The 26,877-nt window shown below is 39.4% G+C and overlaps 1 protein-coding gene across 5 annotated transcripts in view; it reads right to left on the minus strand.

Moving 5' to 3' along the window:
• EIN2 (NRAMP metal ion transporter family protein) overlaps window positions 1-26,877 on the minus strand; it is a 145,483-nt gene that overhangs the window by 4,391 nt on the left and 114,215 nt on the right. The window lies entirely within an intron of this gene.

Consider the following 26,877-nt stretch of genomic DNA (forward strand, 5'->3'; position numbering starts at 1 on the left):
CATATAATTGAGAAAATCAACATATAATGTGAAACTGCAAACAAATAAATATGGCTTATATTCGGGCTGTCCTGAAGGATTATGATCTTTCAGGCTTGTTGCAGAGTTATTGTCAGTGCTTTCACATTGAATTGGCCATGCTGGCCTTTCAGTGATAATGCAGATGGGGCACTATGAGCTACTTACCCCACAATAAATCTCTCACTCCATTTTGAGTTGATCATGGACCAGGTAGTAATGGTGTCCAGACTCCCCAAAAAATTGTTCTGAAGGTGTATCATTCCCCTCCAGAATCCAGATATTGAATTTTCTGAGTCTGGACATGATAATCCATGCATTGCATTGCACTCTTATCCAGGGATGAATCAAGGAAGTGAGTAAGACACAAGGGTGGCACTGCAGCCATAAACACAATGTGACCAAGGGTTCTTGTTTCAATTTAACAACTCAGCACAAGTGATGGAAATCTTGCATCAAGGCCTTTGACTTGCAAGAACACCATATTTTTTTTCCTCCCTTGTCCCATGACTTCTCGGCTAATAAAGCCACTCAACTGTCCTGCCAAGTCTGATTGGGAATTTCCCAACCTACCAATGCAATTATAGCCAGCAATAGAGCATATCTATAACCCCTTATGGGGTTTCATCAATCACAAGCCTGAGTGATTCTTTAAAGCTTATCCCTAGACCTCAATGTCGAGTTTGCTTTAAGATGAACCTCTAAAAGTACCTTTAGGAATTTGTGCTCATTCAAGCAAGGGATAAGGTTATTCAACATCCGATCCACTAAATCAATCTTCCCAATACTTGTTTCTAGTGTCAACTTCGATCATAGTATCTATGACTATGACCTCCCACTCAGATGCAAGCCAATTCTAAATCAGCCCAACATACACAAAACCCCCCAATTCTGAAAGCGTCCAAAGAAACAAGTGCGGGAGAAGAGGGTTGAACCTAGTTGGTAAGAAAAACAAAGGTCAGTGCCGTGAAGGCCACAACTTCTATAGCCATAGCCACAACTAGATCTAGTAAAATGTTGACTGCAGTAGCCAGCAAGTCTTCAAGCCATCTAATCTTGTAGCAAACCTCCCTCTAGTTACTGAAATTAGGTGATATCGAAGGTCAAACATTTTATTGATCCAAAATATCAGTTGAATTTTTGACGAACTATGTTGATTCAGAATTGGGAAAAACCCCTATGAGCATTGTTCGACCATGCTTGAAATTCTACAAGGTTATTATCAAATTTGTGGGTGAAAAGAGGGTTCACTTGCTATAGGATTAGATTAGTCGTTAAGTCTTCATTTCGGTTAGTTTAGCATGGAAGTGGTAGTCATCAAGCTCATTGTCACCACTACTCTTGCATATTCAAGACCATGAAGATGTTGCTGAAGAAAATGACCGAGTTAAATGATTTCGACAAACTACTCTTAGGATTGGGTTGTAGACTCCCAACTTCTACCAAAAAACCCTTTAACACTCTATGGGTCATTGAAAATAATGACGCAGAGCTAAATGATGTGGTTGGTTTGCAATGAAAGTGACATCATGGAATGTCTAGAGGTTATCTGACCTCGAAAGAAAACATACGGTCTACCAAACACTCGATTCTATTGGTTGGACAAAGTTTCTTTACTTACAAGTTCAAATCACAAAAATTATGTTATGTATGGCACTAGTAGCCATTTGTTTGGGTTCCCAACCCTTTTATTGTTATCATGATAAAGGAAAAGGACGTTTGATTCTGTTGATCTAACCTCTATCCATAGTGCTATAGTGGACACTCGAAGAAAACTTACAATCCACCAACAACTGGCTTAGATAGGTGAGAACTTCTTGAAAGCCAAAATTCAACTCCAATCACTTCTTTCATAAAATTTAGCTTCAGAAACCTAGTAAACCTAGTTTCATTTGTGGCCACCACTAAAACTTGCAGCAGTCATCAAATATCCTATCCCCACCTCTGGAACTTGCAAGAGTTATTGAATTCCTTGTAGCCATCATTAGAATCACTTATTATTCTTTTGTTTTTTCTACTAGATACTCCTGTAGTTGCCACATCTCTTGTAGCTACTCGATCCTTGCAATTGGCTTCATGTAGCCACCAAATCTGGTGATAGCAAGCAATTGCAACCTCATGACTTCCCTTGTAATCTAGGGTATCCCAACCTGGTAATCATGACCTAGTAACCACAACCTCTCAACTAAACTTGCATCTTGTCTAGTAAATCTGAGCTTTTCAGTCAACTTTGTTCTTAGCCTGAACTTTGGTTCACTCAATAGATGAAGTATTGAAGGGATAACACTGGTGAACCTCCCTAAACCACCCCTTTCTCTCCTTCTATCATCCCTTTACTCTCCCCAATCACCCTATCAACCTTATCCCTATTTACTCCTTCCCCAACAGTCACACAAACTTCCCCTTCTCCACCCTCACACATGAAAATCTCTTCATACCCAACTTAGGACTACACCCCTAAACTATATCCCCACCCCTTACTATGAACAAGTATTCAAATTCCCTGTCTCGCAAGCACAAGGAAAATGGCTCCCAATCAATGCCAACAACACTAAAACATCAGGCAATAGCCTACAAAAGTTGGAAAACAGGAATATGAAGGACAAGACATCAATTTCCCTTCCAACAAAGTGGGAAGAGCAAGTTGAGGGTTTATCTGAGCATCTTCATTCTACTCTCATACAAATTTTGATCATGAAAACTAACCATTTGCAGGATGATGTTAATAGCTTCACTAATCATGTTTTAGAGATAGAATATGAGAACCTTATTCTTAAACAACAAATCTTGGAAGCCAAAAATCAGGATTCTCTCAAATCACCTTGTCATTCCCTGTTGATTTTTCTACAGGTGAGAAGTAGAAAACAATTTTCTGATTTGATAATTACTACCTAATGATCTTCAAACAACTTATCCCATACCACTGATATCATTGAGTAATTATACACACAAAATCTCAACAGTAAATGCAGCAGAAACAGTAAAGATCGTAGAAAGACAGTCATGCACAATAAAGACAATATTTTTACCCTCGGAAACCCAACCTTGGGAGAAAAACAAACAACGCATCTTTAGGAGAAATTATTCTTCAGCAAGGTTTACAAAATCAGCAATTTTGTCTAGAAATCTGTGCCCATAATCCAAGGCAAATTACCAGTCCAACCATGGCCACTTTCAGCATTCAACAGCAAACCATTTAGGGCTATCCACAACCCTCTTTCCCTGTTCGATCAGCATCCAACAGGTCTCGGCCTGTCCTCTTCAAGATCTGCAGCAGGCCCTGCGTCCCTACAGCCCCCTTTCTTGCTGCAGCTCCTTTGCTTCACATATAAATACATCAATCATTGGTTGAATATAGAAATTCTATCTTAATCACACAATCACTTAGTTGAGCAAATATCTCAACCAAACACTAAACTAAAAACTATTTTAGTTGGACTAAATCTCTCAAATCCAACTAATTAACAACCAAACTCACACACAATTACATTTAATGATGAGGAACATCATTCAATATGCACAAGACAAGTAGAAGTTAAATCTCCAACACCCTCCCTTAAAGAGTATTTGTCTTTGATCTTCTTGTCCGGTAAAGTCTTCATTAGCTTCTCTAATCATTTTCAAAATCACATAGAGCGAACTCCATCAAGTTGTCTCATAACCCTTGTAAAGGTGTAATCGGCAAGTTGGATTCTCAAATTCTACTCCTGAACTCCCAAATCACATATCTCCCAAATTCAGTTACTGAACAACATCCACAAGTTGTCACATAACCTCATTAGCACACCACTTATGTCTTAAACAACTAATGAGGGATACTTCCCTAGATCCACAACTGCCAAACTATCTGGGCAACCATCCATATCGAGTTTTACTTCCACTCAATTTCTTAAAATAGTATCTTCAGAGTCCAGACACAATCAATTCCCTGTTTCAATAACTAATCTACTAGTCATTCTATGGACGAGCTTCCATTTACCGAGATACATGGGTGCCAATCGTTGTACTCTCTAGCTGTATAGGAAAGTTGTCTAGATACCGAATGTATCTAGAGTCGGTTTTACAAAGATGACCTCCCTATCTAATTTTGGAAATTCATCCTCTTCAATTTTACAAACAAATTATAATACTAAGAATTTTAGTAGTAAGAATAATTTTACTACACCACTAGGATCTTAATGCATATTAAAAACACTACTTTTAGCGCATGTCTTCCATTCTCTTAAATCAAGAGAACGAGAACTCATAATTTGAATTGACGCAGAGCTACATGTGTAGTTCATAATGTTAAAAACTATGGGAATCGACTCAAAATGTCAATACCTTCCCGGGCATTGCATATCCATTTAACAAAGACAAAGTTGCACTATGCTACTGACTCAAACATAAGAAAAACAATATACAAGCACCATTTACCAGCACTTTCCAAGTTGAAATAAGTCTCTTCAACACAGCCAGTGTTCTAGCAGTTCTCTACACATGATTTGTAAAAAGGATCAACATCGCGAACACGAAATGTAGCCGCAACTCATTAGCTTCTTCAATTTGCATTGTTGTCTTCGGTAAACCTGGTGTAGTCTTGAGTTCTATTGATGCATCTCAAAGCAAGACAATAGTGTTTGAACAAGAGTCTCTTGAAAGTCAAATGTTCTTTTCTGCGTAGGTCAATTCAATGCACTCTAAGCATCAATACACGAATGACTGCTATAAATTCGCCAAGAAACATCACCATCGTAGAATCCAACTTCTCCCTATAAGATTTCCACATCTGCACTTCGTTTTTTATATTCGGTATACCACCAAACAAATGTGATCCTATATAATCCTCACCACATTATAGAAGGCGAGTGAGGTGGAGCTAGGGATAAAGGGTCAAGGTGTATAGAAAGGTAGGTTCTAGTCGAAGTTATAGGGTCAAGGCATAGAGTAGAGGGGTTTAAGCAACCGCCTCATTATTGGTGACCTCCTTATTATCGGTTCAAAAACCGGAATTGACAGTGTCCACTGGATCTTCAACTCCAAAACCCTGGGATCCCTATTTCTGTCGCAATCTCTTATCTTCGGAATGCCCGATCTCACGATCCTTTGTGGCGGGTTCCTCCTTCAAGCGGTTCTGTTTGTCAACACACTATTTCTCTCTTCCACTTCCTCAGCAAATGGCCTCAATTTCAATGACAATTACCAAGGGTCATTGTCCAACTTGGACCAATACAACTCCACCTTAAAGTCGCCTTTCTTATTTAAGCTGAATCGAAATAGCTTTGCAACCTCTTTGAGCTTCAATGTTGATTGAGTTGACTTGAACCACGACTCCAACCTCACAGCCTTGATGTAGCGGTAGAAAGGATTGACTAGTTTGTTGTTATGCTAAAGCCCACTTTACTCCCCTTCAGGTATGTGATATTGATGTTGATGAAGCCAGCATTGCCCACTATCGTGCTCAGGTCGGTTGTCGCCAAAGAGCTCAAATGCGTATTAAAATCCCAGAGTAGTCTTTAAGTGCGACTCTTTGGGGTTTATGGCGGATATCTGGCCGGAATCTGGCGAAAAATTTGTGGCCAAATCTTGATTTGTGTTGTTTAAATTGGTTTTTTCACTACGTATATGGGTTCACCACCCTCAAAAACCCCTAGGGCACTTCGATTGTGAAGAGTTCACTCATCAAACTTTTGATTTCAATGAATCTAACAAATTAGTTTAGAAAATAAATCAGAAATTTTTCCAAAAAGTCGCACTTAAAGACTACTCGTTAAAATCCCAGATTTGCACCTTAGCCATTATCAGCGCATGTTGCAACAATAAACAGTTGTTGCATTGAGTGTATGTGATTTACACAACCTTGATGAGCCATGGTTCCTCTCTTTCCAACCGGCCCACTGAGCAAAGCCACAAAAAAACTCCAAAGGAATCCCCGCAGGTTGTACTATCTAAAACAACTCAACGCATCCACAACTCACAGATCTACGAAATCGCACAAAGGAACAAAAAAATTTCACACATTTTAATTTAATCTACATCTCTAATTTGATCATACAGCAAATAACACTCACATCTCTCACATATACCTGGGCCCGCCCTTAAGGGAGTTAAGCCAAAGCCACTAGCTCTGATACCAATTTGTAAAACTAATTGCACACCAAAATACTTATTTCACATTACATTAAACACACATATAAATGCATCAATCATTTGTTGAAGATAGAAATTCTATCTTAACCACACAATCACTTTGTTGAGCAAATATCTCAACCAAACACTAAACTAGAAACTATTTTAGTTGGACCAAATCTCTCAAATCCAACTAATTAACAACCAAACAACTCACACAACAGTTACTTTTAATGATGTGGAACATCATTCAATATTGTAAAAATTGGCAACTAGGGCCAAATTCCACTTTGGACAACTCATTTGATGGAGATGATTATTACATTGAATTCCTCTTTTCGAGAGGACCAAAATCAACCTAAAGATCATTAAATTTGGATAACAAGAAATGTGTTTTTGAATTTATGTCCACACACATGCAAATTGTCAAGGTCGGTCATATCATCATGTAGGCTCATAAAGCCCAAGAGACATGTCTCTTCACCCTCAGCTATTTGTATAAATATGAGAGACTTCAAACCTCATTTGGCATCATTTCATCACACACATTCTTCTCTCTCCTTGTAACACCCTCATCCCACATCTACCCAAGTAACTAGCCAACCGAGGTAAATATGCGATGAGAGGCCACTATAATGGGATTCAACCTCCTAGGTGACCTTAAGGAAGTGGAATCGATGGAAACCCACAACACAGACCTTCTATACTTGCTACAGGACTCCCAGAAGCCTTCCCAGTCATCCCCATGACCAGTCCCTAGGTCCCACTGAGTTTTTAGACCATTAAACCCCTGGACGCTCCCTTGATATGGACAAGGGTGCATCTGGGAGGCTCCAGTCACTCCCACAGCAAGGCATGGGTGCGTCTAGGGACTTTTCTCCTCAGTCTTGTGCCTGCGACTCTGGGATTTGTGCCACTTTTTCAAGCCCAGAGCCCAAGTCACTGCCCAGAACTCCATGATACTTTCAGAACTAAAAGATAACAACAAAATAATGATACAAATGAAATTACTTGAACAAGGACTTGACTGGACCCCTACTAGCCATGACAGGCATTTCGTCAAACATGTCACAAATATGTAATCTACAGGTTTAAAAAACAGATATGAGCATAGGGGTCTCATACTTATCTAAGAAATAACAACAAAAATATCAAGGATACATCAGCCATAGAATCCACATATACTAGTACATTTACACATAAGATACCAAGGAAAGAACCTCTTATTAATGAATGCAAAAGTCAACCCGGTATGGAACTACCACGTTCCACCAGACCGTAGATTGGCTAAGCCAAATCTCTCTTCAGCCAATCACCCCCGAGCCATATTCCAAGCATGAATGTGGGACTCAAACCAAAAGAACCAACCAAGGCATCCCGAGGCTAAAGGACATTGAAGTAATTGTGCTAAGCATAGGACATACCATTGTAAATAAAATTAACATAGTCATACATCCTACTTCAAGACCGAGGACAAGCTCAATGACAAATCTGAGTATCATGTATGGAAAATGACTTTGGACTTGATTTTGGAAGAGCATGATGTAATGGCCTATGTGCAGGAAAAAGTGGCAGAGTCCCCTTCAAAAGCACTGACTGCTGCTAAGACGAAGTATAAGAAAGGTGAGGTGCAAGCTAAGAAAATTATCAGACTCCTTTCGAAGGCATTTGGTTGCCTATATTTGTGATTTAGGAACATCTAAGGAGATGTATGATAAGTTGGTTGGGATGTTCAAAGTGAACAATGCAAATCAAATCCTCTCTCTCAAAAACAAGTTGAAGGACATCAATATGGATAAAGGGGAGTCTATCCAATCCCACTTCATGAGAATAACTCAAATCAAGAATGACCTACTATCTATTGGAGAAGTTATTGTTGACAAGGAGCTCACTCTCATTGCACTTGGAGGTCTTTAAGGACCTTGGGATGTATTTTTCACCACTATTCTCAACAATGCAGGATACCTGGCTTTGATGAGTTATTGGCTAGATGTGTTAGAAAATCAGAAAGGCAAAGAGATTTTCTTATACTTGATAATTACTTGTGATGTTATTGGTTTCTTATTAGGTTTCTTCATATCTTCTTTCTTTTATTTCATCAAGCAATTACCAAAGCAATAGCACATACATCAATGGACACCAGATATAGGCACACAGCTAGGACAAAAACCCTATCTACGGGAAAGCTAAGTTAATACTTTTTCCTTCAATAGTTTTCCTGAGATATTCCAAGACTCTAGACCTTAATACAAACTTTCCTCCACAGCAAGTCAACCTTCTTCTAGGATTGCAGATGATTCTACTTGACCTGACAGCAGCAGCAGCACTTTCATGGACCTAGCAACTTTGACCTTGCTATGGAGACTTCGATCTTCACTTAGAGACTTCGATTTTGGCCCAATACAGGTTCTTGAGCCAGCACCATCCAACCATAGAAACTTCGACCTATACTTGATCTCGCAGCAGCAACATGCAACAACTACCTACGGCATCAACAAAAGAACTTTGATTTTCCTTCCTTCCTTATCCTAGACCAAACTCGCACTCCTTTTGCTTCCTTCCTCTATTTCGCACTTTTTTTGAGCTTCAAGGAGATATCAAACTTGCTTGAGCTGATTGTCCTCCAAATGGAATTCAAACTTGTTAAAATTGGCAACTAGGGCCAAACTCCGCATGGGTCATCTTATTTATGACCGCTGATATTTTTCTTCGATTCCTCTCTCCGATAGGTGTAGGATTCATTTAAAGATCATCCGATTCTGACATGTACAAATGAAGATATGAATTTATTTATGTTAAGGACAAATTGTCAAGGTTGGCCAACAAACTCATGTAGGCTTAAAAGCCCAACAGTCACATCTATTCATCCTCCACGTTAGCCTATAAATACATGATGCCTCATCTTCATTTATACATCACTCACATTCATCTTTCTCTCTCTTGGTACGGATTTCTGGGCAGCAACTCTCTCCACACGTGCGAAGGAAAGGAAGGGCTTTTTCTGTTTCTGCATTGACCAAGTTTGACCGAATTTTCAAAGGCTGTTCTGGGCTATGTTGACCAAACGTTGATCTGTTTCGCTATGATTTTGGGTGGAGGAATTATGTTCTAGCAAGCCGCATTTCTGGGCACAGAAATCGAGGCAACCGTTGACTGTTTGACCAACGTTGACTGTGGTTAGCGCTAACCACAGGTTGATTGTTTGACCAAACTTTGACTACAATGAATTCAAACTATTTTGAGGGTTGTTTCATCTTGTTGTTTGGAGGCCGAAGTTGACTAAAGTTGACCAAATCTTTGAGGGTCAATTCTGCCATGTTGACTAGCATTTACTTTTCTAGTTAGGGCTCTTTTGTTGCTGTTATAAATTGTCAGAATTTGTAAATTGTATTATCTCTCTCTGCTGAACTATTGCAGACTAAAAGAAGATTTGATCAAGGGTTTCCCCACATTGGGGTTTGTCCCTGGCTAATGCCACATCTTGTGTCCTCTTGTCTTGGTTGGTCTTCTACAATTTATGTTTATGTTCTATCTTCATTTTACTATCATGTTGATGTGATTGCTAATCTGGATATTAATATTGGGCTAAAAAAGAAACTGAAGTAAAATTTCTCTAAACATAGAACATACCATTGTTGCCTAAAATTAACATGGTATCAAAGTTGAGGTGAAGACAAAGCCCAAGCAAGAGTGAAAGAACAATAACCAAAGACAGTTGGACAAAGACAAAAGACTCAATGGGTTCCTCATCCTACTTCCCGGCTGAAGACAAGCTCCATGATAAATCTAACTATCATGGATGGAAGATGTCTCTTGATTTGACCTTAGAAGAAAAACAAGTGATGGATTATGTGCAAGGTAAAATCATTAAACATCCTTCAAATGCACCAGCTGCTGCGAAAACCAAGTATAATAGGGTTGAAGTCAAAGCGAAGAAGATTATCATGGATTCCATTGACAAGCATCTGGTGGCCTATATCTCCGAATTGAAAACCTCCAAGGAGATCTACGACAGGTTGATCGGCATGTTGAAGGTTAGTAATGATAATCAAGTTCTATTTCTCAAGAATAAGTTGAAGGATATTAATAAGGGCAAGGACTCGAGGAAATTCAATCATATTTCTTGAGGATTACTGAGATCAAGAATGATCTACTCTCAATTGGCGTAGTCATTCCTGACAAGGAACTTACTCTCACCACCCTTGGAGGACTCCCACTTGAGTGGTATGTATTTAGAACCACTATACTCAACAATGATCAAATTCCAAGGTTTGAAGAATTGATGTCGAGATGCATTCAAGAAAAAACAAGAATGGTGGAGCAAGAAATGCCTTCTAATAGAAGCAACCCCACTACATTCTCCGCTCATGCCAAGAGGAAGAACAATGCAGGTTCAAAGAAGTAAAGTCAAGGAAGACCGGGATTCAAAAATGGAAGGAGGGGAAGATTTTTGTTTGCAATAAGTTTGGCCACTATGCAAGGGAGTGTCCTAATAGAAGGGATACAGCTCGAGATGTTGACTATCATAACAACTCCAGGGGAAACTTCAACAACAACGATCAAAGGAATGGCAGGTCCAATGGCAAACAAAAAGGAATGCGGGACATCAAGGAAATGTTCGACCGTCCAAGAAATTAAGGAACTCCAAGTATGTTGAATCCAATGTTGTTAACAATAAACAAAAAGAGTACTATCTTATATCGGCCCTCTCCACTCCCTCTCCTCCGGACACTTTGGGAAATTGGCTGATTGATAGTGGTGCCTCAAGGCACTTCAACGGACCCAAGGAAGCCCTCTCTAATCTGATAGAAAAGGAGACAAACTTGGAGATCATCCTTGGAGATGATGCCACCTATCCTGTGAAGGGAGTATGGAATGTTACCCTTCAATTCAATCAAGGTAACACTATTCATTTGCAAGAAGTACTATATGTACTCGATCTCAAGAAGAACCTTGTTAAATTATGGTATGTTCTATGCTTAGAGCAATTTAATTCAATTTTCACAGTTAGCTCAATATCTTTTCTAGATTAGCAATCACATCAACGTTAAAGTAAACTGCATATAAAACATAAACATAAATCGCAGAAGACAAGCCAAGACAAGAAGACACAAGATGTGGCGCTAGCTAGGGACAAACCCCAATGTGGGGAAACCCTTCGTCAATTCTTCTTATATGTTCTTCAATAGTTCAGTAGAGAGAGAGAGAGAGAGAGTACATTTACAACAGAAGTCAACACTTCGACTTTCTATATCTACATGAGATCAGTTGAAGACATGTTGCTTCAACTGATTCTCCAAGGTGACTCCTTCACCTATCAATGTGTTGCGTCTCGTCCACTTGCTGCACCTCACCGTGCTGCACCATGTTCCACTCATCATCAAGGTGTTGGACCTAATGACCATGCTATGCACTTCATGTTGCTACTCCTATCATTGTGCTGCTCCAATCACTGAATTGCTCTCATCACGGATCTGCCCCAATGTTGTACTCATCACTAATCTGCACTCAATGTTGCACCATCACTGATATGTACTCAATGGCGGCTATGTTGCACTTCACTATTGTCTCTAATACCATGTTGCATCCAACTGCTACATCTAACCAAGTTGTCTAACATGTTGACCACAGAAGCAATCACATCAACCTTCAATCCTTATCCTTGTGCAACCCTTAACACAATATGTTGTTGGTTATGGCCTACGGGCTAGCCCAGCAGCAAGCAAGGTTGTCATATAGTACTCAGCTATTACCCTTGAAAACAATGTCTTTCAATCAGCCTTATTGTTGCACAGTCATGCCCAGAACAGATCTCAAATATGTCACGTTGTCATCTACAACAATGTGACTTAAACGCTGATTAAATACTTCCTTTTGTTGTGGCATAGGACCACTTCTTCTTGCTGCGTCTTAGGTCTTTGTATACCGCTGATTAGGGCCTCTTCTATTGCGGCTAAGAGTTGCGTATAAGGCCTTTTTCATGATGGAAAATAGGAGCTATATGAAGTCTGCCAATTAGGTCTCTAGATTGACAGTGTATCTCCTCACTGTTGTTAGGGCTTCATTCTTCCACTAGACAGCATATAGAAGTCTTCTCAATACAGTGGCTAGAGTCTCCATTATGACAGCGGATTAGGTGCTTTAAGGATTGCGGATTGGGAGGCACTCAGACATCAGATCAAGGTTCTCTTTTACTGCGTTTTGAGGATCACATGTGACAGCAAATCATGACTTATGGTTAGGGTATTTAGGACAGCGTATGAGGGCTTATCCTCCAGCAGTGTGTAGGCTTCTTTTTACTACAGCTAGGGCTCCCTCTAGTACTCCTTAGATCTGCGTTGAAGCTCCTTATAGTAGAGAGCCTTTTCTGGATAGCGTTGAGGGCTTATACTTTACTTCCTCTCTTGACTGCGGCTAGGGCACCTCCAAGATTCCTCCTTTAGGGCTGTGTAGAAGGCACCTCCTCTAGACCCCCCCCCACCAAAAACCCAAACAAGTGGAGAGTGAGATCACAAGAGATGATTATCAAATGACTTGAAGTCCTCCTTTATTTATACTAAAACGTTGAGCACAAGTGGGGTATATTTGGTTGCTAGCTGACCTTGACGAATTGTCCCATAACACAAATAAATTCATATCTCCATGAATACTTATCAGAATCGGATGATCTTTAGATCAATCCTACACCTCTCAATGAGAGGGATTCCAAGAAAAATATTAGTTGCCATTAATAAGATGACCCACATGGAGTTTGGCCCTAGTTGCCAATTTTAACACTCCCTCTCAACTAGGGAGAACTCCATCCGTTGATCCATATGTCTAATTGTACTATCTCTGCCATCAGTGCCCTGCACTGCTCTGCTCTGCTGAGCTTTGTAAGGATGGGGATGGATTTGGCCTGTCACACCCCTCAACTGGGCCACCCTCTCATCGTTCCAACAGATTCCCCCCCAGAATTCCCGCATATTGAATCTCCCTTGAGTCATGGGTTTGTCTATAGTTTCACCCATCACTATGCATACATGCCCAAATCTTCCATGATCTTGCTGGCTACCCACATCTGGGCCAAGATCAAGGCTCTGATACCATTGTAGTATTCCTAATGGAAATATTAAGTGATAATAGTACTGAGATCATAAACATGCAATGAAAATTGTACACACATGCAAAAATACTAGATTACACAAGAAATAACACCCAAAACGCTAAGCCTTTTTATTATATTAATTAGATGAAGTACAATGAGTAGGAACTGAAGAACCTGGGCTTGCTACAGCAAGCAAGGCAAAATCCCAAGTGAATATGATGGTACCCAAATGCTAGAAATGACTGTGCTACCAAAACTGCGTCCACCCAAAAAATTGTTGCTACTGCTGGAAAGGAATTGCTGATTTAGCCCTCCAAACTGCTCCAAAAATTATGAGAAATTAACCATAGGCACTACTCCACCAACTCAACAAAACCCAGAAATATCTCGCGAACCCAAGTGGTGGAAATGGTCCCAGAAATAATTGTGTCCTCCTCCAACAATTTTTGTTGCTAACTGCTGAATGCAACTAGGGCCCTCGGGAGTGCTCAGAAAATTCTGCAAAATTAATCCTAACCTCCTCTCAATAAACCCACAAAATCCCATAAAGGGTTGGGCCCAGTTCCAACCTCTAAAATTACCCCCAATTTAGCGTACTCCTCCCACTGGGTAATTCGTACAACCTGGAAATGTTGTTGCCAATGCCCTCCAAAATGTTGAGAAACCACCCCAACAAATCTCCTTATGACCTCTAGCAAAACTCAGCTCCAAACTCCTAGCCAAGCCTCCTCAACGAACAACCTCTATGAATGACTGTGCAGGGTTGGTCCAATCACCTCTACGAATGACTGTGCAAGGCTTGGTCCAATCACCTCTACACATGCCCAGGGGAGTTAAATTTTTCCTCAAGAATGGCCACTCAATTTGCCAGTGAAATCCTTGCAAAAACATTGCTTAACCCTGAGAGAGTGTGCCCCTAAATTCCCGAAACCAACTTTGATCTGTAGCTCACCTCCCACAAGAGTGCGTGGTCCTTTTTTGCGCCTAGTCTACTCATAAAAAGCTCGAATCTCCCTAAAAAATCCTCCCTGGAACAGCTCCACAATAAAGCAAAGGCTCCTCTAGGGTGGCACTCGAAGTCCACCAAAGGAGTTGAGATTTCCCTTCGGAAACCTCATGTGTTGAACAACACAATGTTGGCTTGGCTCAACAACTCAAGTGAACAGTAATATAATTTTCAGTTTGACAAAAGCTACCAAATTATGGCCCCTCCTCTTCTATTTATGCTTGCTTCCCTCTTCCTTTCCTTGTGGGCCCCATTCTCCACTAATGCGCCTTCCTTCTCCTTCCTTCTCTCTCCACAAGTACATTTTCCTCAGGGAGTGTGAATTCCCTTTGTGTGTGGCCCCCACAACGCACCAAGAATTTGATAAGGCAAGTCAAAACTATTTACTGGTGTCAGATGTGCAAATTGGTAGCAAAAGCAGTATATGGTAATTAGATTTTGGTTAGCATGAACATTAGAATGATGTTTGAAACAAAGTCAAGTGTTTGCAAGTATATAGGTACCAGAATTAGTCCTCTTGATCCAGTGAGATGGCCAAACTATAGTAGTGTAATCTCAAATTCATATGGGAGGTGTATCAATGGGCATGAGCTTCCTCTACTTTTTGTTATTTGATTTACTAACATTCATGTGTTGCAAAAAAGTGGAAATCATGCCCAAGAGAATCTCTCAGTTCCTATCTGATATATTTATCAACATAGGTCATAGACTAAAAGGTCTACACCATTGGACTTGGATCATTCCAAGATTGGTATTTTGCACCATTTGATCAAGAAGGCATAAACAATCGCATACAACATGAAACATTGAATGTAGAGAAGATGAGCAATAGTATTATCGACATTGTGCAGTCACTAAACTTGATTAGGTACTACAAGGGACAACACAATATCTAATTCAGCAAAGGTGGTTGAGGAACAGATGAAGAGCACTTCAAAAAATAAAGTGGTCTATTAATCCTTCAAAGCTTCATTAGATTCCAGTAAGCAGCGCACTAACAAGAACATCGAGATAAGATCTCCTGCATACTGAATCATAGGAGTTAAGTGCACCAAAGGGTCAGAGTGGAAGAAAAAGAAAGCTTCAATCTCCTTCAAAAGCATCAAATAACTCTAGAATTGGCAATACTCCTTGCCTCTCATGAATTTCAGCATCTCCAACTTCATCAGCTCATACACCTAAAGATGTGATGCCAATTGCTGGTAGTTTACAAAATAATAACAATAATAAGGGTCTATTGATGCATGGATCAAACAAGACAAGTGGGCTTTCTTCTTCAACAAATCAACTAGAGGAATTTTTTACCATTTGGGGACCCCAACCTATGACCTTCATCACACATCGCATCTCCAATCTGCAACCGTAACACGCTCTTAACCTAAGACAGCGCAAGGAATTTAGTGACCTCCACTCTCCTTGTCGCATCGCAAATTACCTTACTTCATCCCGACTCTCCTCAATTTTTGTGTGACTTCCCTAAATCGCACCTCCATTCTCCTTGTCATATTGCACAACAGATTCTATGTCGAGTCATCTTTCATTGCAGATCAACTGACGAACCTAATGAGAAGTAAAGAAGTGTGGCTGTTACGGGTTAAGTTTTTGTTCGCTGCTTATATGGTTCATGAGAATCATGAAGCTTTTCGAGTATCACCTCCACATAATAGCCTCCTTATCCATCCAACACATTGGACATGACTCACTGCTCTCAATGTATCATCCTATGGACAAGTTCAGTGAAGTCTACTTTATGGAAATGGATCAAGCACTACGACTAGAAATTTCTTCAGGGGTGCCACGAATATGTCTTATTCAAATACTAAGCATATTGTTCATTCATCCTCCCGATTATGGTTGGCATGCTTCTATAAGTTGGTCCATTATTCCAGTTAATAGTCCCCGGAAGCTCGATGCCTCAAAACTACAAAGGATAAGGATCAAAGAGCATAACGTTCGTCAACCAATGGAGTTGAGATGGAGAATATGAAATCCTAGGAAACCTAAGTAGTGAAATGAAGGTGCCTACAGAACCACAGTTTGAAGGCTCCTGTCCATATAATGAAAAGATTTGCAACCTGTGACTCACCGCATCCTCAAAGTGCGACTTCCCCTCATCACAAGTCACGATCGCAAATTGCAGCAGAGCCTCAAATGCCCATTGTCATCACGATCTGCGATATTCAACCCAGGTAACCCCCCATCACTTTCAGAGTTGTGACTCTGCTCTCTGTCGCAACGACACATTTTAGTCGCAAATCCTCCCACGGTAGATCTAACTTGTCGCACCTTCCCTCATCAACTGCTCTCTATCGCATCGCAGCTGAATGTACACATGCAACTATCAAGCGTAAAAATCACACTAATGGCTTCATTGGTTGTATGCAAAAGGGTGGCTCGAATGCATTTTTTGATTGGGTAGAAGCCAATGGAATTCATATGATTTTTGCAGTGGACATCCCTACAGCTACTATAGCGAGTCTCATTATTGTTTCTTTGGAGCTCGTTGGTGACAAATGATATGAACAGCTTTTTGTCTTTGGATAGAGACATCGACTCAAACAACGAACCCGATGAGCAATCATTAAGTGCTTCCCAGTTTATAAAGGACTCACTACTGCCAAATATTAGGTATGTGTTCTAGATGTTATAAAATGAAAAAGACAGACATGGAGGACATTACACAGGCTTGAGGGATAGCAGTGATGTTGGCCTTGTCCTCTTGCATGATGATGTAAAAATCTGTCTGAAAAGTACGTTAAGGTCATATTATCCAAAGCTTAAGCTGTAAAAAAATATTACCACTATTGCCTACCAAAAGTGCCTGTATAGCATCTTGTAGGAAAACCATCTTTTCCAATGGGGAAATTCGAACACTCAAGATTATCCTACAAATTCCAATGGACAGAGGGTTGCAATATCATGAGAATACTTTGTATGGTTCTAAATTATAGCCCAACGGTAATGATACCCAGCATCACATGGTGATGAAGACAATGCTAAAGATATGGTTTTCAAGACTCTCACGGATCAAAAAATCTCTCCAATTTACATCATAAAAATTGAATGGTCTTCATAAAAGGTTGCAGAACTCCCAGCATATCTAAAGCAGTTTTATTATTTTTACTTTGTGTCAAAGATGCAGAGTATTGCAACAAACCATACAGGTTTGATGGATGAACTAATGGATACTGGCTTAATTTCTCATACAGGAAACCTCACAAATTCTACAAAATGTCCTGCATAAATTATCCAGATCCTAAGTACTGCGAAGGCTCTTTTCAAATATGGTTCTAGTTGTCATTATTCTCTAGGTGGAAAAACCTCTGTTTAAAATAAAGGGCGCACATCACATTACCTGTTTAATTGATTGTCCCTCTGAGGTGAAAACAAATATATATTTGGCAAGGTACTTCAAAGGCAAGTCGAGGGAAGGCTAAAATCATATAACAAGGGCATTTCTCGTCATAAGATTCTTGGTATTATGGAAGAATTTGTTCCCAATCAAGAGGAAGAAAATGGTGATACTAAACAAGATATTACAGATCAGCCCCATGAGGTTAATAACCAGGTGTAAAGCTATGGGAAGAGGTTAATGATCAAGATGGTCTGTTGCAAATTTTTTCAAGCAAGCAAGATCTGAAAAAACATATTCCCAGGTGTCTCAACCTCAAGTGTATGCTCAGTCTCAAAATCAATTTACTTAGCAACTAATACAGCAGCTTGTAGATGGAACCTCATAAAAAACAGACATCACAATTCCTGTTTAGCAGTCTATACAAGTTCGGAATTCCCAAGAGGAAAATGGTGCTACTGAACAAGATATTACAGGGCAGCCCCATGAGATTATTCACAAGGTGTAAAGCTATGGGGCAAGGTTAATGATCAAGATGGTATGTTGCAAATTTCTTTAAGCAAGCAGGATCTGAAGAAGACATATTCCCAGGTGTCTCAACCTCAAGTGTATGGTCAGTCTCAAGATCAATTTACTTAGCAATTAATGAAACAGATTGTAGATGGAACCTCATCATAGTAAACAGAGATCACAATTCCTGTTCAGCAGTCTATACAAGTTCAGAATTCCCAACAATAATATTTGTACCTCCAAGGTCACAGCATGATTGAAAATTTCAAGATCCTTCTATTATCAGTGTAGATCTTTTTGTCATATTTTAATAAATGCTTGAAGTCATGTAAGTTGCAAAAAGTCTTTAGGAAGTCGAAGAGTCATGGGTCATTGAAAGGTCATCAAGAAGGTGGAAGGTCACCTCCCCATTTCTATAAATGTACCGCATGCCTCTAAGTAAGGGAACTTTTAGCACTTGAGCTTTGCTAGCATTGAGATTGTTGTTTGTGCTTAGGAAGCTGGAAGCACTTGCTCTTGGCATCTTTTAGGCTAAGTTGTGACAAGGCTAGGGTTTTGTCTTGGAGATGATATAAGCGGCCTAGATTCCACTATTGGATTAGGACAGGCTTGTGGAGCAAGTACTTGAATTTGCAGCATGATTGATAAGAAGTTCTTCACTTTCGGCATCAATTCTCGTGCACTTTCATGGTAGTTCTAATGGTTATCTGGTATTTCATTGTGTGTGCATGTGTGCTTCATATCGGTGATACGTTGATGAACCAATTCATAACTATTGCCTGTATGTTTGCTTTTGAATCTTTGCTCTGTATTCGATGCTGATGCTAGTAGCCTTTTGCGAACTAATTTGGAATTAACCTCTAGCACTTTCTTATTCGTATGCCTCAGATGGTATTTGGCTAGCCAGCTCCTCTTTGACATTATTTTTCTTATTGTTTTGCTGCCATATTCTTGTAAATTGCTTTGTGAGTTTGTCAATTGTGGGATGATTTCGTCCCCATTCTCCGAGCATTTCATTCTTGTCCTCGCGCTAACATCTCTGCATTTGACATCCAGAAGTAAAACACACATGGTGGCAACCAGGCCCACAAACTGGCTGGGGCTCCTATCCCAAACGGCGTGAGGACTTCACACCAAGGAGAACCTTTAACTGTTGGCAGTGCATTTTGCCCCATCAATAGTATAATATTACAAAATTACACCAATTTACCATTTTTCTACATCCTCTTTCATTCATATTAGCATTTTCACTCAACCAAGCACAAAAAGTACAAAGACTTTTAATTTTTGAAGCCTTGGGTGTCAAAACAAAACAAAAATACAAGAAGGCATCTCTTTAGGGGCAAGGCCATGGCCTAGGATACCAAATTCTAGAGATTGGAGCTTGCTAATAGGGTACTTCCATATGCCCTATTCATCAAAGATAGCAGTGGAGGTCTACCATCTACATGAAGAACCTCCAAAGGATCTTCCCATGGTTGTGCTACAAGTCTCCGCCACTATGAACTAGTTATGTTCATCATTGAGATTAATCCATCTCAACTCTTACACTTTTTTACAATACAATGTTTCTTTTAACTATTGTGATAAACAAGATATGTACATATGCAACATTTTATACCAAAACAAAAGGTGAACCTATAGGAAACCTTCACAAGCAAAGTGTCCTAGTATCTAATAATAAAATTGCCCTAGCTCATAGTACAAAATTGCATCATACACTTAGAACTCGTACATAAGCAGTCAGAAATAATATGTACTAGTTCAACTAGTTGCCCACACACTACGAGATGTCTAGAACAAAATAAACACAAGTCATGTTTATCAAGGGAGTCAACCCCACATTGAACAAGTCATTGCAATCCTTCGTTAACACTCCTAGCCATTCTACACAAGCTTGAGATATGTCACAAAGAGCTCCCACATAACATTTCCATGGTTTGAATTTCAAGGCTTCTCAACTTCAAAAATAACTAGAGATAAGCATGGAAACTCATCATTTTATGGTTGATGCAAGGGAATCCAATTGTGGCATCTTTTTTTCTTTCCATATAATTAGCATGATGGCAAGGCCTACCTCCAAAGAATTGGGATTGTTACCATAAAATCTAGCAAGCCTAGTGCAAAGCCCCATGAGGCAATCTAGACCTTATGGCAACAAGATATCAACCACCATTGTCACCTCAATGGCTTCACTCCAATTGTTTAGTGGTGAATTTAATCCCATAAGGGAGGCTTCCCTATAAAGATCACCTAAAGATATTCATAAAGAAAGATTTAAGGTTATGCAATGGTCTAATGATTAGGGGAAAAGTAAAGACAAGATTTACCAAAGTTCAAGTACTCTTTCTTAAAACCATTTAGTTATATTAACTAGTTGTTATAATTTATGGTCAGAGAGATATTCAATGATATGGCATGCAACATCATACAACAGCGAGAAGAAATAGCCCTTTAAGCTTGTTGCCTCAAAATCTAGCAGGCCTTGTGAGGGTAGCTCACAAGACAAGAGCTAGACCAAGGGACAACAATGAGGTGTGGCCCACTTTCACTACCAAGGAGGCTTCCCTGTGTTAGGTCACCTAAAGGATCTACCAAGTACAAGGAGAAAGGTGACAAAATAGGCATAAGGAGGATAACTCCACCTAAGAACAAGGTTCGGCTAGCACAATAGGGTAATTTGCATCCTACAATAGGCCTAATTACGACACAAAGTGCCCTAGGGCTTGAGAAATAGCAAGGTAAATAAATCAACCTAAGATCACAAGGCCAAGAAAAGACTTCCAACAAAAGTACACCTTCAATTTATGGAGCAAGAAGCCTTCAATAAGCCCCAAGTTGAAGCCTAGGGAAAACTAGGGCTTTTCTAGGGACATTTGTCTTAAAATTAAAAAAAAACCATGGAAACGAATTGGTTTTGAAGAAAATACCTCAGCTCCACGTGTCAAATCCCTCTACCAACCAATGCCTTCAACTCCAATTGTGAAATATGCCCTAGCCCTAGCTATCAACTTTCCTTAAGAGGTGGAACATGAGGGTAAAAAGGACAAAATGTGAAATTTAAAATGATTTTAAGATGATCAACCATGCAACAATGCCTTGACCTTTTGTGACGGAGTCTAGAGGATTGTTAAACATTGTCAAATCTTGGCAAAAGGGTAAGGGTATAAGAAACCCTAGGTTTCAAACCCTAACTATCACTTTTGTGAGGGAGCAAAGCCATCAAGTAGAGCTAGTTTAAATGTTCACCCATAAATTTGCCATTCACATTCTACAAGTGGGTAATGCATACAATAATATCATCAAGAGTCCATAGAATAATTTCCAACCATAAATTTGCACATAGAAACGCTATATAATCAACCATTTCATACAATAGCCACAAATAACAAAGATTTATCAAATATAAGGTACTTACAAAATAGAATGTGTGCGTCGTGAACACGTCGTTTATTGCTCCAAAATGACATCTCCAAAGCCAAGAAATAGCTCCATTCACAAAAATCCACCATAGATCAAATCTCCACAAGATACAAGTCACCAACTCAACTATGTCGAATTTCTCTGACAACGCTGAAAATGTCACAAGTGATGATGATGAAAATAAATGAACATAATCCTCTATTTATATGAGGATTGGTCACCTAATTTTAGTTTACAAAGCCCCTAAAACAAGTTTGATTGCTAATTGACTTCGGGTTACAAGCCAACCCATTAGCTAACATTAAATCATGCCTAATTTTCCCACATGTCTGAGGCGTAGTCTCTACAATGCTAGTGTCATCCATCGTAAACACTCAAAATGCCATGACCAAGATCGATGAGGTGTCCAAGAAGGTGTAGAATTCGCGTAGTATATCCAAATTTGAACGTTGGCCCTCAAATTTACCTCAAAATCTCTTGTGGGGCCCCAAGATCCAACTAAGGTGCCATAAAGTGGTCTCCATGGGTCTCCAATTACTAAATGAGGCCTCCTCCTCTCCAGCGTTAAGGCTTCCTCTAGTGCAACAAGCCCTCCCTAGTCTCTCAGTGTGAGACAATCCTTATCTGCGCTTTGAAACAACTCTTACCCATCAAGTTGTGTCAAGCCCAACCTGGGGGCATGCTAGGTCCACTAGTATCATTCTGAAGGATCGACAAATCTGCGTCAAAGTTGACCAACATCTTGGGTCCTAGAGGTGCTTTCAGACATGTGTCATTTGCTAGTGTTGCTAGGAGGCTCCAGACTCTCAAAGTTGCCCTTGCTTTGGCCAATGTACTGTTCTGAAGGACCTAGGTACCTATGGAATGGGTGCCCAAAGCTTGAGTTGCTAAGTCACCTCACAAGAACAACATGGATTTTAGTGAAAGCAACCAATCATTAGGGGCTAGGATAATTAATGCATCCAAGTGAACCAAACTTGAATGTTAAGGGCAATCTAATACTTCAAACAAGGATCCTTTTCCAAAATTAGGACCAAAATCTCGCAAACATGTTTTCTCCCTAGTTGGGGGTGGCTAAGGTCAATCCTATTAGGTGCTTCCAACCCCTGAGGGGAAGTAAAAATTCCATAATCCACCCTTCAATAGATAGGTGTTAGCGAATAATAATGTGGTAAAGGAGGAGAGAATGTCCATGGCCAAAGGGACGAGTCGATGGGGGTGTCCACATCCTAAGTGTATAGATGTGAGGAAGGAGCATTCATGGATTCTTGAGTTACCAGCTCGGCCTTGGTTTTTCCACTCGTCTTGTGCACCTTTTACTTCTTCATGATTATTCCTTGTATTATTGCTTATAGCTCAAGCATTAGAGATTGCTTTGTATGATGTAGGAGAATTATTACCCCTTTAAGATGAGTCGATTCACCACTCATTGGGGTTGGGACATGCAAGGGTTCCTTCTTTAATGTAATGGAGCTCATGTGCTCGAGCACTGGGTGATGGCCATATGAGATAGGTATAGCTCATGCTAGGTTTTTGCCCATGTTTTAATTAATATGTCCCAGCCATCTTTTGCATATTGGTTTTTCTTTCTTTGTTTTGTTGTGGCCATGATATGTTTTTTCCTTTTCTTTGGATGCATCAACCTTCTAGGGCAAAGTTTCTGGGCCCTACTCAAGGTATCTGAACATGCGAGTGTCAAAAACCCAAGAACCAATGACAACTTGTACCCCTCCTAGAACCACTGACAAGTTCCAGGTAGTGTTGCTCCTATAACCCAAGGGTCCTTAAAGGAGGTCACACTAGACTAGGGTCAAAGATTAACCCCCTTGGTAAGATGAGAGAACAAGAATATGGTCAAGGTCTATCAATCATCCAAATCACCCCATTATCCATACCAATTGCCCAAAAACAAACAAGTATAAGCACTAGATTACAAAATGACCGGAGCACCTTTTGAATGGCAGCCCACATGGTGAAAAGCACATGATTGATAAAAGTGGTGGAGGCACAAGGCATATCATCATTCTACTGGTGGTTGGAAAGGGTTGTTGGTTGTCTGGTTGACCGACTAGCTATCAAATGTAAGAGAAAAAAATTCTCCTATGGGGTTACCGATTTTGGTGGGTAACAAACCTTAGATCAATAAATGAACAAGGTTATCAATTTGGTAAGCAAATTTTGGTAGCAAAGCAAGATTTTATGACTGGAACATACATAAAACAACCATACATGAGATGACATCAACCCCAGGCATCGGGTTTTGACATGTAATTAATGCTATATTTTGCTTTATTCAAATTATTAAATTCAATCCCTATCAAGAGGGAAATAACACATCAAAATAAAACTTCTATTAAATACACTCTCAAGAAAAACCCTGACTCTAACCCTAAACCTAACCCTGGATACCTAGAAATTAGAGAAAAGAGAGAAAATATGTAAAAGAAGGTCGTGATCAGCACCTACTAGACTAGTTCCTTTATCCAATTGGGTGATGGATTTTTCTAAAGCAAAATTTATGAAGAAGGCCTTGATGAAAAGGGTGAGAGAGTAGGAATCTCTACGTAGAAATCCTAACAACTTCCTTCAATGGAATATTTTAAGTTCAAGAGATGAATATATCAAAGTTATTTTGAAGGAATCAAGGAAACCAATTTTTACATACCATGAAGAATCAAGGTTTCATGAAAAGTATTGCAATTTTGACATGGCACACATAAGAACCCTAACTCACATTATATAGCATGCAAATGGAAGAGGATCAACAACAAACTTATGACATTTCATAACAATCTCTTCAATTAATCCCACAGTAGTCTCCCCATGCAAAACTTTTCCTTCAAAAGACAAATTGCACCACAAAATTAGATTTTGTTCAGGTAGAAAATTCAAAAGAGAACAAAAACAAGCGCACATTTCAAATGATAGAGAAGTGTGATGAATGTTGATGATGATTGAGTTAATGAGACTTCCCTTTATTTATATGAGGGCAACCAAGTCTCATTTCACTAATTTTACAACTAAAAACCTAAAACAAGTTTACTTGAGCATTCAACTAGGTCAAAGGTCAAGTTGCCGCCTAAATCCACACCAGGGTTAATGTGGAGAAAATATTTAACTCCACTTGGTGTGGCCTTGGGGCCAAGTTTCAAGTTGGGCAGTTGCTACTCAAATCTCAACTCCATTGTTGAGGCTCACTCCTAGTGAAGCCAAGGAGGTGAATCCTATGAAAATAACTAAGACTTAGCAAGCTTTAGCAAAAGGAAAAATCAATTCTAAGAGTTAATTATAACCAACCAAGATACATTCAACCATCAATGTATAAATAGCTGCAAAATACTTCAAGCATGTAGATAGAATTAACGAGCATAAACCACCATGATCATTTACCACAAGAGATAAAACAAGAATCAATAAGCAAAATATTTTCAAAGCATAAGATAAATAACAAGCAAAGACCGATGCCCAATGTGAAAGTAAATGTTCCAAGTAAAAGATAACAAAACTTATGCCTTGAAAATGATAGCTCAAAGATAAATGCTCAAAACAAAGTGCTTGGAAAATGTAAATGTCCAAAGATAAATATGCTTTTGAAAAGTAAAGGCAATAACAAAGTACAATAGATGCTGAAATTGAAATGTGTTGAAGTGCCTCTTGGTTCATTTTAAATTGAGTTAAATTATGAGTTAAGATAGATTAAGTGATGATTGCAAAAAGAAAACTAATCTAATCTTATAATTTCTCGTCGGGCCTTGTCCTCGCTGAGTTAAGGAAAGCAGAAAGGAGATCAAAAGGAGGAAGCTGATGCTCTGTGCACTAACCGGATTTCACAAGTCAGCCCACTTGCAAATAGATCCAACATTCGGTAAACCAATCTGATTTAGCAAGTCAACTGTTTACTGATACCCCAATCCCAAAATAAGAAGTCTTAGAAGGGAAAGGGTCCCCAATTAATCTATTCAACCAACAAGCCATTGGAACTTGTTGGAGGTTAATTACACTGCAAAAAAAAATTGACTAATGAAATAAAATAAATCTAGTCCAAAGCAATGATTTGGACTTAGTGAAATAAAGTTTGATTAGACTGCTCAATGAAATGGAAAATCAACTAAACTAGGTTGCAATTAGATTGTTGAAATGAAAGAGAAACTAAGGTAAATTGCAAAGTGTGATTACCTACTTTAGGTTAATTCAGAATCCAATCCATAAAAGGCAAACCACGAAATGCACACCCACAAGAAGATCCCAAATTGGGTAAGAGGGATGTTTAGGGGGATTTCCCCTAACTCCAAAGAAAATATTGCAATTCTTTATTAGACCCCTTTTGTGAGTGATGGGATCAAAATCAAGAGGAATACAGAAATCCCTTAAACAGATGAAGATTAAAGAAGTTACAATGTATCTCTTTAAGGATCAAGGGTAGAAAGAACTCTTAAGGAAGTTACAAAGGTGAATCTTGCTGATCAGGGTTGGTTCTAAATAGTCTCAAAGCTTGGAAAAATCTACTAGCATTTCCCCTTGTAATGTGAAGGTCTGTAAAAGCAAGTAAAGAAGTTAGAATATACCCAAAAAAATATTTAAAACAGCTTGAAACTAGAAAACCAAGCAAGCTTGTTCTTCCCTTAGTTATTCTACTGTTGTTAGGACAATGGTAGATAAGGCACCGTTATTAGCTAGATATGACAATGAAATGTGCAATGAAAGTAACTGAGAAATATTTTATTTTTGGATGCGGGAAGAAAGAAGAGATTTTTGGGGACCCTTGAAGCCCATTTAGATCCCTTTTTAAAGAACTTAAGGACAGCTCTTCGGTGTGGTGGAAATGTGTGCCCTTTGATGCCTTGAAGAAGATTGATTTAACCAAAAATATGGCCAACTCCAAGCATGAAATAACCTGTGTCACACTTCAAGAAACTTGCCCAAGCAATTAGTAGCACTAGGTGACGATTTGCAAAAAGAGAAGATAGACCATGCTATTTACAAGTACATGTGAGAATCTAAACCAAATTGCAAGCCAATCAAGAAGGAATGTAAATACGTACCTGCCTTCCCCTTGGACAACAATGCCCCAACTTGGGTCCAAGCTACAAAAAAGTTGAAAGCAATCAACAATATGAACCAAATACAAGTTACCTCAAGTGCTCAAGAACATCCACACAAGACCATCACCATGAGACCTCCAAAGTCTTTGTATTATCAAATAAGCAATTACAAAAATAGTAGAGTTTCCCCAAGCTCAAGCTTCCAACCATCACTAGATCAATGAGCAAGGGGAATTATTTATACAATTTTGGGAGAAAATCCCAAGAAGAATATGATCAAACAAGTGTCAAAGGGTGTCAATCCCAATACTCTAACAAATTCTCCAAGTGG

This window comes from Pinus tabuliformis, chromosome J, assembly GCF_031772625.1.
Source record: "Pinus tabuliformis cultivar Carrire ecotype Pingquan chromosome J, CPIR1, whole genome shotgun sequence".
NCBI lineage: Eukaryota > Viridiplantae > Streptophyta > Pinopsida > Pinales > Pinaceae > Pinus > Pinus tabuliformis.